This window comes from Papaver somniferum, unplaced genomic scaffold (genome assembly GCF_003573695.1).
Source record: "Papaver somniferum cultivar HN1 unplaced genomic scaffold, ASM357369v1 unplaced-scaffold_132, whole genome shotgun sequence".
In the NCBI taxonomy this organism is placed as follows: Eukaryota; Viridiplantae; Streptophyta; class Magnoliopsida; order Ranunculales; family Papaveraceae; genus Papaver; species Papaver somniferum.
In genome coordinates this window covers 4,715,230-4,730,816 of record NW_020622381.1, presented here as the reverse complement: position 1 = coordinate 4,730,816, position 15,587 = coordinate 4,715,230, and the positions used below count along the sequence as shown (strand labels likewise).

At 35.5% G+C, this 15,587-nt stretch overlaps 5 long non-coding RNA genes across 11 annotated transcripts; 2 read left to right on the top strand and 3 right to left on the bottom strand.

Moving 5' to 3' along the window:
* Nucleotides 1-2,030: 2,030 nt before the first annotated feature.
* LOC113332679 lies at nucleotides 2,031-7,160 on the top strand. Of its 5 annotated transcripts, none has more exons than XR_003351647.1 (6): nucleotides 2,031-2,409; nucleotides 2,881-2,945; nucleotides 3,189-4,016; nucleotides 4,616-5,060; nucleotides 5,221-5,606; nucleotides 5,943-7,160. It is a non-coding gene; the product is annotated as an uncharacterized LOC113332679 (long non-coding RNA). The 5 variants fall into 5 exon arrangements; XR_003351646.1 differs by having other exon boundaries at nucleotides 4,616-5,089; XR_003351650.1 differs by having other exon boundaries at nucleotides 4,616-5,606; nucleotides 5,943-6,514; nucleotides 6,658-7,160.
* Nucleotides 7,161-7,209: 49 nt separating this feature from the next.
* LOC113332975 lies at nucleotides 7,210-7,919 on the top strand. 2 transcript variants are annotated; one of them, XR_003351747.1, is made up of 3 exons: nucleotides 7,210-7,283; nucleotides 7,455-7,543; nucleotides 7,867-7,919. It is a non-coding gene; the product is annotated as an uncharacterized LOC113332975 (long non-coding RNA). The 2 variants fall into 2 exon arrangements; XR_003351748.1 differs by having other exon boundaries at nucleotides 7,864-7,918.
* A 3,266-nt stretch (nucleotides 7,920-11,185) lies between these two features.
* Nucleotides 11,186-12,084, bottom strand: LOC113333332. 2 transcript variants are annotated; one of them, XR_003351937.1, is made up of 3 exons: nucleotides 11,748-11,966; nucleotides 11,298-11,615; nucleotides 11,186-11,210 (listed from the first exon to the last, which is right to left on the bottom strand). It is a non-coding gene; the product is annotated as an uncharacterized LOC113333332 (long non-coding RNA). The 2 variants fall into 2 exon arrangements; XR_003351936.1 differs by lacking the exon at nucleotides 11,186-11,210 and adding an exon at nucleotides 12,049-12,084 and having other exon boundaries at nucleotides 11,225-11,615; nucleotides 11,748-11,796.
* Nucleotides 12,085-12,658: 574 nt separating this feature from the next.
* LOC113333331 lies at nucleotides 12,659-13,773 on the bottom strand. Its single transcript, XR_003351935.1, has 3 exons — nucleotides 13,586-13,773; nucleotides 12,895-13,054; nucleotides 12,659-12,699 (listed from the first exon to the last, which is right to left on the bottom strand). It is a non-coding gene; the product is annotated as an uncharacterized LOC113333331 (long non-coding RNA).
* Nucleotides 13,774-13,989: 216 nt separating this feature from the next.
* On the bottom strand, nucleotides 13,990-14,448 carry LOC113332990. The gene is made up of 3 exons (XR_003351758.1): nucleotides 14,357-14,448; nucleotides 14,159-14,212; nucleotides 13,990-14,067 (listed from the first exon to the last, which is right to left on the bottom strand). It is a non-coding gene; the product is annotated as an uncharacterized LOC113332990 (long non-coding RNA).
* Between the last annotated feature and the right edge of the window lie 1,139 nt (nucleotides 14,449-15,587).

The window sequence follows — 15,587 nt, the reverse complement described above, 5'->3', positions numbered from 1 at the left end:
ATCTTTTTTATAGGTTTCTCCCTCTAGATTTCAACCTAATCACAACTAAATTTAAAGTGGGACTACATTTGACTCTATAAATTCTAATCCACGGCTATGACACGATTCTCTGAACACCCCCCAATCATTGCAGGATATGCGAGAATAGTGACCGGCTGACCAGATTTGATCAGGCCAGAACGACATCAGGATCTTCGTTATAGGTTCGACCCTCTAGATTTCAACCTAATTATTGCTAATTATAAAGTGGAGATTATATTTGACTCTAAAAATTCTAATCTACGGCCGGGACCGTAGGTCCCGACTACTATGACAAAATTACCTAAATGCCGCCCCAATCATTACCTGACGACTAAAATTTTTGCGAGGATATTGACCGCCTGACCAAATTTGATCATGCCAGCAAGATATCGGGATCTTCCTTATATATTCCTCCTTCTAGATTTCAACCAAATCACAGGTAATTGTAAGGTGGGGACTACATTTGACTCTAGAAATTCTAATCCACGGTCGGGGCCACAGGTCCCGCCTACTATAACATAATTTTTTAAACACCGCCCCAATCATCAACGGACGACTAAAATATTATGAGAGGATACTGACCGGATGACCAAATTTGATCAGGCCAGAACGACATTGGGATCTTCGTTATAGGTTCGACCCTCTCGATTTCAACCTAATCACAACTAATTTTAAAGTGGGTATATTTGACTCTATAAATTCTAATCCATGGCCGTGACACGATTCTCTAAACACCTCCCCAATCATTACCGGATCTGCGAGAATATTAACCGGCTGGCCAAATTTGATCAGGCCAGAACGACATCAGGATCTTTGTTATAGGTTCGACCCTCTAGATTTCAACTTAATCACCGCTAATTTTAAAGTGGGGACTATATTTGACTCTAGAAATTATAATCCACGACCGAGGACTACGACCCCGATTATTATGACATAATTACCTAAACGCCACCCTAGTCATTACCTGACGGATAAAATTTTGTGCGAGCATATTGTCCGGCTGACCAAATTTGATCATGCCGACAAGACATCGGGATCTTCCTTATAGGTTTCTCCTTCTAGATTTCAACCAAATCACATCTAATTGTAAGGTGGAGAATACATTTAACTTTAGAAATTCAAATCCACGGCCGGGGGCCATAGACCGCGGCTACTATGACAGGACTTTCTAAACACCGTCCAAATCATCACCGGACGACTAAAATTTTATGCGAGGATACTGACCAGCTGACCAAATTTGATCAGGTCATAAAAGACATTGGAGTCTTCGTTATAGGTTCGACCCTCCAGATGTCAACCTAATCACAACTAATTTTAAAGTGGGGACTACATTTGGCTCTAAAAATTCTAATCCTACTATTACACGGTTACCTAAACACTGTCCCAGTCATTACTGGACGACTAATATTTTGTGGGAGGATACTGATCATTTGGCCAAATTTGATCAGGTCAGCAAGACATCAGGATCTTCGTTATAAGTTTGACCCTCTATATTTCAACCTAATCACGACTAATTTTAAAGTGGGGACTATACTTTCTAATCCATGGCCAGGGCCGACATGATTTCCTAAACACTGTCCCAATCATTACCGGACCACTAAAATTTTATGCGAGGATAGTGAACGGCGGACCAAATTTGATCATGCCAGAAAGACATCGGGATCTTCCTTATAGGTTCCACCCTCTAGATTTTAACCTTATCACGACTAATTTTAAAGTGGGGACTATATTTAACCTTAAAAATTCGAATCCACGGCCAGCGCCATAGGTCCCGAATCCCGACTACTATAACACGATTACCTAAAGACCGCCCCAATCATTACCGGACGACTAAAATTTTGTGCGAGAATACTAACCGCCTGACCAAATTTTATCATGCCAGCATGACATCGGGATCTTCCTTATAGGCTCCGCCATCTAGATTTCAACCTAATCATAAGTAATTTTAAAGTGGGGACTGCATATAACTCTAGAAATTCTAACTCACAGCCGGGTCGTAGGCACCAAAAAGGTGGTGTTTGACTCTGAGATTTGAGAATCATTAGATGGTCAGGAATGAACGGGGACCATGATCTGCCGGCCGGAATCATCCTGATCGACCTATGACTTGGACGGCCAGGAATGATCGGTTGTGTTTTTTTTTTCAAATCCCCAAATTCACGAAACCAGGGGATTATGCTCGACTACTCCTGCTAACGACTTCTCACCAGTATCTTTCTGCTAACCCTGTCTCTGAATTTCCATGTTTTCTTAATCGTGTTTTCTTTCGAAATCAGAACCTTGCTACCTTTTAATGGTTGACGTAAGGGTTTTCTCATCTTTAAGATTAGTTAAGGCTGATTTACAGTTCGATGGAAGCGCCTTCTCAGTCAAAATTGAACATTGCCGGTATGTTTCTCATCTTCTCTAATTATCACTGTTTTTTCAAAAAAAATCGGTGTTTTTTCAATTTTCTGCTGCCTAATGGTAACTCTATATATCTTATCGGCTGTTACCCTGACTAAATTCAATTTCTTCTACTAGCTATCGATTCTTTACGAACCCTAAACCTAAAATCCCGTTCTTTTGTTTTGTTTGGTTTCTTTATTTTAATTTTGTTTGATTGTTCCATCTTATTCACTGTAGGGGTGATGTTCGATCAATCATAAGATGTGAAGTTTGCAGTCTCAAATAGGCACTATTTGTGAATTTTATCATTCCATTAAAATTTGAACTCTGTTAACCCTACTAATAAACATGAATATCTCTATAATGTGTAACCTTAAAACATGAATATCACCCTTGAGAATTTTACCGTGTTCATTACTTCAACTCCCTATCCATATCACCTGATTTTGGTTTTACTGTGTTCCCCAATAGTGATTCCGCATTGATTTAACAGTACGTAGAAGATAGAAGGGGAGGATTGGTGATGACCAGAAGAGGTACCACTTTTAATTTAAAAATGATAGAGAACATAATAAACGAACTTGAATATTTCACTAGTCCAATATAAATGATTTACTTACTATGGCGTCTGTGATCTATGTTAACGATGTTATTTTCCCCCTCTTTTTAAGTTTCAACAGTAAAAGGAATTCAAGGGTGCCTCTTACTGAAATATGTTCAAGTTTTTTATGTATACTTGAAAGTGGAAGTAATTAATTAGATTTCTCCCCTCTTTTTAGGTTTCAACAGTAAAAGGAATTCAAGGATGCCTCTTACTGAAATATATTCAAGTTTTTTATGTATGCTTGAAGATGGACGTACTTAATTAAACAAGAAATGATTAATTATGGGTGGAATCCTGGAGTACATTCAGGAGAATTAATGATGGGGGATTTATTTTTTGGTTGCGATTTTTTCGCTTTACGATATGGTGCTTTTTTGGTTATGTGTAAGAGATTTGAAGAAGAAAGATGACGGAGGAATATAAGAAGGAGGGAATCATATAGAAATACTAGAATTATATTGTTAATGTATTTATTTTTGTACTTAACATCTGGATCAAATCAAATTGATAGATTCAATTTGCTGATGAAACTTGAGACTTTTTTATGTTGTTTTTGTATTGAGTTCATGAGGCAGAAACATATGTGAACTATGCAGCAATTTAGGTGTATATAAGTTTTAGGAGAAGAGGCATCAATTGTATGATTCATCTTGAGTAATCGTTCATACTGCCTATTCCTAGAAAAGATTATCGCATTTTTCTGTAGTCAATACTCTTTAATTGATCTGCGTCTCTACAATTTTTAGTTGTCACTGCTCTTTTTTCAGTCGCACCGCTTGAGTATTCGGTACTTTATTTTTTTTAATGTTGTGATTGTTGGTAATAAGGATGCCAAGCGTTGGTGAAAAATGTTGGAAAATGTTTCCATTGTATCATATGATTGACTATCTAGAGACATTTTCCTATTTGGCTACCGGTGAAACACTACAAGATGAGAGGTGCCAATGGAGGTTTCCTATTCAAGCTAATACCTGTGAGGTTTCATCATAAACAACAAATCTGGGTAGTTTTTTTTTCCTCAAACTATTTTGATTTTTAGGTTAACGTATGCGTAAATGATCATGCACAAGTTCTGAGAAGAAAAACTTCATATTTTATATACAGTCAAAATAGGAAGAAACATTCTTGACCACGTTTTATTTTAGGCTGATCAGTTCATGAGTAAAGAAAGTTCTCAGATTTTTCACAGCGAATATGTAGTTAACCACGTTTTATATGTAGTTAACCACTTCACAGCGAACCGCTCTTTCTGAATTTTCCACTTCACAGCGAACCTTTTCCTCTTCTCCTCTCTGAAATCACTTCCAAATACAAATTATATAATTTCTGTTTGATTTCTGAATCTTATTAGTTTCAAATGGTTTGATTATTATTATTTTCAGCTGTATTTCTCGCTTTTGAATTTCGTATATGATATCTAGGGCTTTTGATTCGTTGTTTTTGGGTTTTTGAATTTCGCTTATGGAGTTTCTGTTGTTTATGGGTTCTAATAAGATTATGTTGCAATTTAGGATATTGGGTTTAAAAAAAGTTAGCCTTTTCTTCAAATTGGACGTTTTCTCGGTTTAGCAAATTCTAAGGCTGTTTACCTTACCGTTTCAGCCAGTGTGTTAATCTTGAATGGGATTTGAATCTGAGTTGGAGCTGACAGTACTGAAGCTGGTGATGAAGAAATGTTGTTGTTGGTTTGTAGCTACATAAGAGATAGTGATGGTGATGCTTCTTTTGGTTTGAACGAGGTATGGAGTCTGGTGGTATGTGCAGCAGAGAAACATCCAATCCCAAGGGATATGAATTGCAGTTAGACTTCTGATGATGTAGGAGAAGGGTTTCAAGTGACTAACGGAAGATTTCAAGCTGCTACCGTGATTCAGGGAAGATTTCAAGCTTCTACTGTGACTGATGGAGATAAACATGGATGTGTGCAATAAATGCAGACGTTTTCGTTTGATCTTCTGCCGGTTTCCTGAACATGGATGTAAATGTAGTTTCGTTTTCTCAATTAATAAAAAGAAAAGGCGATTGAGAGGAATAGAAGAAGAAGAAGGTAAACGTAGAAGGCCTGGAATTATATTGGTAATCTATTTCTTTTCTTTTTTGATTTTATTGATTTTTTTTTCTTAGCATCTGTGCTTAATGATTATGTACTTTTCTTAATAATTTAATTTTGATTTGTATGATTGGCCATATGATGAAAAAACAATTAGGAGGGAGTTGGTAAAGCATCATTCAAGTTACTGTAGCACAAATCCTTAATTACGTGTAGCTCTCTATACAGTCTACCTGAAGTGAAGCTGTTACCCTCCACCACATCTTCAGCCTCGAAGTTTAAATTAAATGTTATGTCTCAGCTCAAGCAAATCAATGCTTTCCGCTGGATCAAGTGCTCTTCCATCTAAATTGCAGCTCCCAGCCATTAAAATGTAGAAATCACAAAACTTATATAGCGTCCTTATTCGAACGCAGTCTAAACAATCTTGGGTATTTTTCCTATGAACATTTTTAATTTTGGGTTTCTACACTCTGCTTTGTCGATGGGGAAGGTTGCCCATGACTTGATTTCTGAAGATGAATCCTTACATGTTATAAGGAGGTCAGTTCTCTAACCCTAATTGATTTGTTTGGTTCGATTCTCCCTCGCCTTTTTATCTTCATCGCAGGAATTAGTTGAACTACTATTTTTCTGAATCGTTGCCACACACTAAAATTAACATCATGTAACCTTTTTATACTAATTGGTTCGACTTTTTCATTCGGTTTTGGTATATCCAATTAATCAAAGGATTGAAAATCTCAGAGTTTTAGCATGCAAGTTACACGAGGAAGATGTAGAAAGTATACTACATCAACGACACTGACGACTAAGTTTACGCTATCAGGGTAAATAAATTTAATAGCTCTTCCTTTTTTTTTTTTTTTTTAATTACAGAATCACCGCAATTAGAAGGAAAGACAAAAGCAAATCAAGTAATGGGAAAGTTTGAAAGCTCTCAAGGATTTGGTTAAATTTTCTATATGATTTTGTTTCGTGCCTATTGTCCATTAATTAATATGTTAATGGAAGCATTCATTGACGATCCTTATACTCAGGCTATTACTATAAATCTTCAGAACCCAGATCTTTTTCTGATCGTTCTCAAGATAATATCACCCTTCACCTGATTTTTGTTTTAGTGATTTTGGGGATTTTCTTGGTGATTTTTTACTGGGATTTATGTCGTTGGTGAGAGTACATGCAATATGTTGTATTGAATTGGTGAATATATATTAGTTCTTGAAGTGTATGATGAATTGTGTAAATTAGTTCTGGGTTTTGTCAGATGTGTTTATTGTATGAGCTGTGATGGGTTTTCAATGAGTTTGACTTGGCAAACTTTTGAGGATATATACAATTCATGACTGAGATTAGGTTCTGACAAATAGGCATTCTGTGTACAGATTGATACAGGAACTGATATACTGTAGGTTGATTGCAATTCAGGTTGCAGGAACTTAGCAAAGGTATGCACAAGCTCACCCTGAAGATTTTACACTAACTCAACTTATTTTGCTTTATTACATGTCGTTGAAAAATTGTTTAGGTTAGTTAAGCTTTCGCACCAGGAATAGTCAGAGATGTCAATATTGGATAAATTTTATTTCAGTCTCAAGAAACCGACATCAATTGAAATTGGTGGGAGTTGTTTAATATAAGTTGTAGCAAAGCCGTCTGTTTATAATGATCTTTGTTGGTAAATACCATGCTGGAAAGTGCACCAAGATATGTTAAACCCGCTGATGGAGGTGCTACTGATGAGCATATGGATCCAACAGCAGCAGCAGGCTGTAGATGATTGAACTTGCAGGCGAACCCATATTTACAAACCACGGTTCGCGTATGTAATATAGACATGGTGTTACTTCCTACTTCCAGTTCACTTTTTATCTCTTTCTTTCTCATCTATTCTGTGATCTTGACTCACTATTTTATTGATTTGTTAATAGGTACGCAAACAAGAATTCTCAACCAAGGATGAATTTGATTTCTCTCTATCCTCTTTGCTTTCGATATATATATTTGGGTTATTAGGAGTACACTACATAATCAATAGGCCTTTAACAATTATAGCAATTATGTACTTATCATTACATGAATTGTGAACACCTGCACCCGCTTCTCTAATAAATATTTTGCTTATAGCTGTTTTTTGTATTTAGGGACAACCAGAGGCTAAATTAGAGCTGAGGTCGCAGGAATCATTTTAAATACATGCTCTGGCCAAATTTCAAGGTGTGCTGAAGATGTATATCTCTGATTTGCTGCATACAGTTCAGTTGGTTTGCAATTTAGATTATTTCCATCTTTTAGTTTTATGTATTATTATGTCAGAGTATTGAGTATGACATAGATTGGATAACTTATCATGTCGAGTGCGACACTAAGATGAGATATTTGAATCAGGTTGCGGCTCAGTGCGACACTAAGATGAGATATTTGAATATGCCAACATCAATGAAGATTTATGATCTAAAATTGTTGTAGTACAACAGGTAACACAACTGAAGTGTTTACTATTGGAATTTTGGTTTGGTTAATAAGCATTTTTAATTAATTTTAAAATCCACAAGAAGATGTTATTTGGTTTTTTAGGCTCTAGCTATTACTCTTTTGGGCGGCTATGTTTTGTTTGTAAAAGCAGAAAACGACAATTCTAAAATGCAAGGGGTTGAAATAAATAAAGATGCAATTTTTGTCTCTTTGCCAACAATGGAAGAAGAAACATCTCTATTGCGAAGTTGAGTTTTCGTATTTCCATGCTTTAATTTTAACAATATTTATTGGAGAAATTTTTTTATTTTCTTTGCTTCAGCAGCTGACTAAGCTTCTGCTAGAAGAGACATGTGATTAAATAGAAGATCGGAGTTTTTCCAGAGGAAGAAGGCCTTTGAATTCCGATCAGGTAAGACGACTTATCGATTGTTATTGGTATTTTATCAGTTTATAAATTGGTTTTAGTACCCCTATTGTTGCTACTCTAGATGACTACAAACGTTTTTCAAGAGACAAAAGATAAAAACTTGGTTGTGATGGTAATTCCTTAACAAAGCGGATTAATAATTAAGTTTAATACCACATACATTTAAGGATTATGAATTTAAAAATTAGATGTCTGAGAAGGTGAGAGGAGATACCACGGTCACCTATATATGAAATTTGTTCCAAGGTCCTCATCTGCTCTAATGAGGAAAATGATTATCAAGTATCTGACACTCAAATAGTAATTCGTACTTGAAGAAACCGCAGTCTCTTCTCAAATAATAGAGATTAATGGTTAATTTAAGAAACTAAGAATGTCGCAGCCGATTGTCTCTCCAATATTCTAAATAGCATCATATATATCACTGTGTAGTTACATATTGTGGTGAATCTAATCTCACCAGTCACCACCTATAATCTATATGCCTAACCATCCGATGTTCAGTGTCAATATCTCTTTTCAGAAATCTTCGATCTTATATGTTTCAGTTGTATTGTTTAACTAACTTTTATATTTATGGCATTCTTATTTTGCAGAACACATGAAACAAATTAGAAACACCCTGCCTAAAGGTGAAAGTTTGAAAATGGGGTTTAGTTTGTTAGGATGAGCACCTGAGTTCAGTTGAGGCTCTGCATCTAGCCTCTTACACTCCTAAATTGTTCTCACATCCATATCCTTTCAAATCATTGATATCATATGTTGTTTTGAGATGCATAACATCATTTAAATGAACTAGACATGCAGATTGGTTTTTGAAATGCTCAAGTCCTACTTTTGTATATACTAAGTTTATAGTCATCTCAAGCAGATATTAAGAGACGAGGTAGATTTGTTTGGCATAATTTCTCTCTTGCATCTTAGCTCACTGGTAGAGCACATGACATTCAAACATGTAGTTGTGGGTTCGACGCTCCACAGATGGCATATACTTCGGCAAACTCCACGCATCTAAACTTACACTTTGGGTACCCTACACTACTGTAGTGTTTGCGGATCAGCAAATCTGTAAGCATTGATCTGAACTTACGAATAGCATAAGGTACATATATAAATAAATAAAGATGATAGTGGGTCAAATTATGACTACATGAGTCATCTGAGTCACGAAAGTAATGTAGCAGAGTTTTCTCAATTATCGATTGTTGAGATCTGCTGATGCGACGAGAGAAATCGATTGTGTTTTGTCTTCTACTCTACTGGCTATCTGATTGTGTTTTTGTGTTTTCTTGGCAGGTGCTCGCATTCATCGGTTTACTTGCCCCGACTTGGGAGTTTACAACTCCTTTAATGTTTTTTTTTACCTTGAGTTAGCTTCGTTGTATTGCACTAGGGAATCACCGTGCCGTACCGGCACGGGCTATTTCACAACCGTTGTATTCTGTGGTGCTTTGCTGTCACACCATGTACGGCTCTTCTTTCTGTTACCTTAAACGACAAATTAGATCAAATGAGGGTTAATAAGTTACACCTCATGGTAACTTAAACTGGGTTATTTAACATTTTCTAAACAACAATGCTACCATTTTAATTCTGTATTTGCACGTACTAATTTTTCTTTTTTTTGATACAGTATACCCTATAAAAAATAGCGTAGGGACCGGCAAAATTTATCAATTTATCGCGATATTAAATAATCCCGTAAATTAATAATTATTAAATTAGTTAATTAGTTATCAAAATATTGTTTAATTCTAAGGAAAAAAATCAACAAAATGAACCAATACAACCTTATTTAATTGCAAATGTTTCGTCATTATAAGATTTGTTCAATAGATGACACCATATCAAGAATCGAAGAGAAACGTTAGATAATAAGGAACTAGAGAATCGCAAAATCAATCAATGGATTGAATTATCACGTCAGAATGATTGAATTTCTTTTAAACATCCCTCAAAAGGATATTATCTCAGATTTGTTAACTGACGATGAAATAATTGAGAGTGCATGGGAAAATCGAAAGTGATGATGTGGAAGTCGAATATGAAAGTGTAATTACAGAGCCACCTTCCCGTAAAGAAGCTACCAAAACTACAAGATATTGAATAGGTTTTTATTGCATCAGGAAATGACAACACCAATAACTCTTCTAATGTTCAGAAAATCCAAAATGAAATTCTACGTGACATCAATTTTAAGAAAAATCAAGTCACAATTGAATCATTCTTTACCAAATTAGCATAAATGTAAAACTAAATTTATATAAATTGAAGAGTTATTACTATATATATCCGAAGGGACCTATAGATAGTTAAAAAAGTTATTATTTTATAAATTTAACGAATTATTAATTTAGCACGTTGGCCCCGACGGGACCGATAAAATTTATTAATTTATTGTGATTATTAATTTATGGCGGATTAAATTATAGGGGTTCTACTGTACATTGATCCTTTGGTCCTACATTAATAAGATCTTCTTGTGTTACTACCAAAAGTTCACCCCAAATTGGCAGTTATATATCGCTCTGGTAGCCTTACTTTCACTATTTTCATACTATTTCTAGTGTATTACTTTGGTTCATAAAACCAATTAATGGGTTGATACTCAAAGCTTAACGTGGTAAGTTAATTAAATAAAAAACCCATTTACTGGTATAAGAGGATAAATTTATCAATCTCTGATACCTCATTGAACATAATTCAAACGCAAGCCTTGATAGTGTGCCTTCCACTCATAGCCTATCGTTTAGTGTATTACTTCCATTGCTTGCTAGTTCATGTTGTGTTAGCAAACGTTTCATAACACAATCTAACAAAGACACTTCAACACATAACTGAAAACACAACTAAGATTAACAACACAAAATTATTACATATTCGTGTGTCTGTAACAATTGTTGAGCTTCTTACACCTTGATACTTACTTTTTTTCAACTTACCTTAGATTTTGAATAAAAAACTCGTCATTTTCTTGTATATATAAGTACAATGAGAAGCTTGTAAAGATTACCTGGCAAGGTGCTTAAACCCTAAAATTCTTAAAATTCAAGAGAACCCTACATAGAAGAGTTCATGTAGCAAATCAATAATCCTTAGGACTCGGATAATCTCGGGAAGTTTATCTAGTTCCCAACTAATCTTCTTTGGATTGAAACCGTATTAATTCTCTTTCACATGGGAATTTAAACATAATGTGCAAGTGTTATGAGCCTCTCGACCCCAAATGAGTATCAATCCTGCAAATTCATAAACTTCACTCTCATCGAGGGCTTGTGAATGGAAACTCACAGGGAAGTGATCATGAATCTCCACATTCTTAATACCTGAATATCACGCAAGAAGAGTTCCTGAGTTGTATTTTCTTGGAAGACGCAAATATCAATCCAAATGATCCGGAGTTCAACAAAAAACAAAAAATTGAGAGCTGAAGATCATCATGTAATCCATGTTCCTGACCCAATTCAACCTGGTACAAATGGTATTTAAAGCCGCAGTTGTTGATATTGCCTATAAACATCCATTTGAATCATGCCATATCTAGGTATCATAAAAATGAAAACAATTTTTCATTTGCTTTACACCTTGGTTTGAGCATTGCGATTATGGATTCACGACAACTTGTGCATTTGTAATATTTTTCCCTGTAGTCATTAAAAAAAACCAAAAATAAAATGAAATATTTAACATAACTTGAATCTAAAACTTCTCAATACGTTGATATATGGTTCTCTTTTACACTTAACTATAAAGTACTGAAAAGAAAGAAACATTACCTTAATTCCATTCGTCAGTTTCCCGGCCTTTTTTAACCTTATCTCCTCCCTACCAAAAAAGGTACAAAGGTGCATCAAGTACTTGCCAAAAGCAAGCCTAAATATATGTGAACTAAGCTTAAATAAAATGACATATAATACTTAAAAGCGAAATGAGCTGTAGTGAACTTCAGATACTTATTAACTTCATATGTCAAGATGTACAAATGTTAAATAGGAGGATAACCAAATTTACCATAATGAATGTTGGTTTCCCGGGAGCAGAAGATTAATTATTACTTAGTAACTACTGTGGATATACCTTTAAAAAAAATCTTAACTTGGATGGCAACAACCCACACTTGTGAAGACCCATAGCAACTGTTAATGCATACAGATGTACTTGTACTGTCCAACAACTTTGATCGTCATGTCAGTTATGAGTATTGTAAATCACAAAAATTGGGTGGTACTTCTATCAACAACTTAAATCTCATGATAATCAAAAATTGCAGTACCCCAACAACTTATAGTAGTGCGACAATGGATGGTTTGAACTTGCAACAATATCCTTTGTGTTTTCCTGTTTAGAAACGGAAGTGGAAACGTCCTTAATGTATTTAGTGCGATGAACTTAATATAATATGCATAGCCATGTTGAACGCAAAGAATCAAAAAAACTAAAAAACAAAGTGACACAAAGTCCAAAGAGATATCAGATCTAGGTTTCGTACTTGGTAAACTTGCCACCGCTTCAGATTGGTATTTACTCAGGCTTAATTTATCCTAAATGTATGATTTGCAAGTGTTCTTAAGCCACCTCTATTAAATTTACGAATACAGTAGCCGTCGATCCAAATGGATGTAGGTACAAAGAAATACGACGTAAGCAGTATGACTTTTATGCATACATACCTTAGGTTCTGAAGAGTGGGTCCCGCATCGTGCAATGACCATTGGCTCTATTCATTTCCTGTAAATTTGGCAAAATGATTAGCACCCGCAACATTTCTTGAGAAACGAAAACAATCAAATTTCAGCACATATTTTGATTTAATGGCTACACTCAAAGAATACCCATAAAATAAGCATTTGCAGATCGCGATTTAAATCTTCATACTGGGTAAAATTGAGCTTGTTTAACCGAAGTGCAGCGCAGAGGCTTCACCTCGGTATCCCACTTGAAGAAGAGACGGTGGTCACTGCGAGCGGGGCAAAATATCTTCTTTTCCCCCAAGAATAGTGTAGGAAATATATGTCGCCAATGGGAAGCAAGGATCAAATTTCCGGATTAGGTTCTTTGGTACCATCCCGTGTAGTTTCTCGCCCTGAAAAAGACAAAAGGGTCATTTAATCAAGTCAGTGAACTGAATCATGGACTGGATAATAGAAAGATGCTTACGCATGTTGACCAAATAAACATATCCAAATTTGTTTTTTAAAACTAAGGTTGTAATGTTTCCGATGGTTATTATCAAAAAGAGTATGACATGTTGTTCAAAAAAGATGCACAATGTTCCAGTCGCAGCTGACAGTGTTGGAAAAAAATGATTCAGATCACAACTATTTCACCAACTAAATATAAAATCAAGAAATGGTCGATTGATTCAAGCTTCAATTTGATAACCAAGAAAAGAATAATTAAGACCCAGAAAATTAATTGGTGAAAAATCATTGTTGGATTAAGAACCAACATGCACATGATTCTCGCATAGTCTGTCTAGCCAGTACACTCTCTCTATATTAATATCCATTAGAAGTTGAAAACGGGAACATACATTTCAAATGTCTCTATAAGAGCCTTAAATAAGACTGCAAAATTTAGATAATTTGAAACTGACATTGGTGGTGTTACTCACATTGTCATCAAGCATGAACACATCCAAACTGGTGACATCATTAATCCCCATGAAATCTAATTCGTCCTAGTTTTGAGATTCGAATGCGGGTCATCCAGGGATTTGCCTTCTTCATCCTCTGTTGTATGTTTGAAAGTTTTGTAGGTGGTTCTGGGAGATGTTGGAAGAGCTGGTGCAAATTAGTATGAAACTTGAAGAAATGCGAGAGAATGAACCGCATTAGTATGAAAGAACTTGGTTATATCTTCAGCAACATTATCTAAGAATATTTCTTAACTTTCAACAATCAGAGTTGTACGTTTAAAATTGGGACCATAATTACCTTAAAATCTAACAATGATATGAAACCAATTTCAATCTGCAGAAATTGGTTTAGGGAATTGATAATCATGGTTCCTAAAGGAGGCATCTGAATTAAGTTGAATGCGTGCTGCCGAAATGGAGAAGCCCTCATCACCAAAAAGGTTAGTCAAATCAAATCTCTGGAAAAAAAAACATTCAAAATCAAAAGATAACTAATTGAATTTCAAAGAAAAAACTAAATGGAAGAAAATGGAACTCTAATTTAGATACCTGGAGATGGACTGGAAAGATATTATCTGGGTGTAATCCCATTGAAAATAACATCTGTTATATGAACCCATCTAACCAATTTCAATTAAAATCAATCCTGAAATCTACCTCCAAGATGAACCCAAATATTCGATTCGAACAAAATTAACCATGAAACATATCAACAAATTAATAAATCACAAAAACCTAATTCAATACCTGTTTATACATTTTCTTCCGTTTTCCATTAGCAGTCTCAGTTTCCCTTAAACATGAATATCAGTTTTCATCAGTCCAACTCATACCCTTCGTATTATTAGCATCCTTCACCAAAATCTCATCAATGATCTTGTATGAACCTGCTACTGGTTTGTACACCATTCAATTTCAATATGATGATTCTGCGAAATCATAAAAAAAACGAATCAGTGAGAGAGAAGAATACATGTTCGAACGGGGTGATGATGTCGGTTGCCATTCGTTACAATGATTGATCATATATATATAACCCATGAAATACATCTGGGGAGTTTTAATTGAACGGCCTAAACAATATGGTTGGTAGAAAAAAGTTTGAAGTGTTACAGAAGAACTGAAATTGAATATGGGGAGGTGAAGAGGGAGGTTATGGCTGAAGTTATTACACAGGAGTGGGGAAGATAAAACGTGGAGCCTTTTGATCACTATGATACTGGGAGGGGAGGGAGATCATGGCCGTTAGTTAGAGAAGCCAATATATCCTGACCGTTGGGTGACACAACAAACACTACTGCAGTATAAAGATTGATGTTAATTGGTTCCATATTTGCACTTTCGGTTCTTAAGAAGGTAAACGAAAATTCCAGCAAAGAATAATTTAAGGAAAGAAAGGCAACCATTTGCCCGAGGACTAATGTGTGGAAACGAAATCAGCCTGGATCATGGGCTAATGCTAGACCCACGTCAATCCAATTGTCATTAAGCTCATCGTCGCCGGAATAATGAAGTCCATGCCTGATATCTTATGATGGATTATGGATGTGCTTGAAACTGCCATTTGTTAGTGAAGATCTAGAGATGGTTTGCGGTAACATTTCAAACAGTAGTCACATCCACCATTGTTGTAATTATGGTCTATAATTCTAGATTTATAAGCAAACACAGGAAGTTTAAATTAGATATCAATTTAAAAACATTATTTTATGAAATGCGGTAACAAGAGGAAAAGATGATGGTCGCAAAAAAGGGATCCCAACAAGACATCGGGATCTTCCTTCTAGGTTCCACCCTCAAATTTCAACCCAATCACGGCTAATTTTAAAGTGGGGACTATATTTCTTTCTAGAAATTCTAGTCCACGGTTGGGGCCTATTATGGCACGATTACCTAAAACACCACTCCAATCGTTGTCGGACGACTAATATTTTGTGCGAAGATATTTACCGGCTGACCAAATTTGATCAGGCTTGAA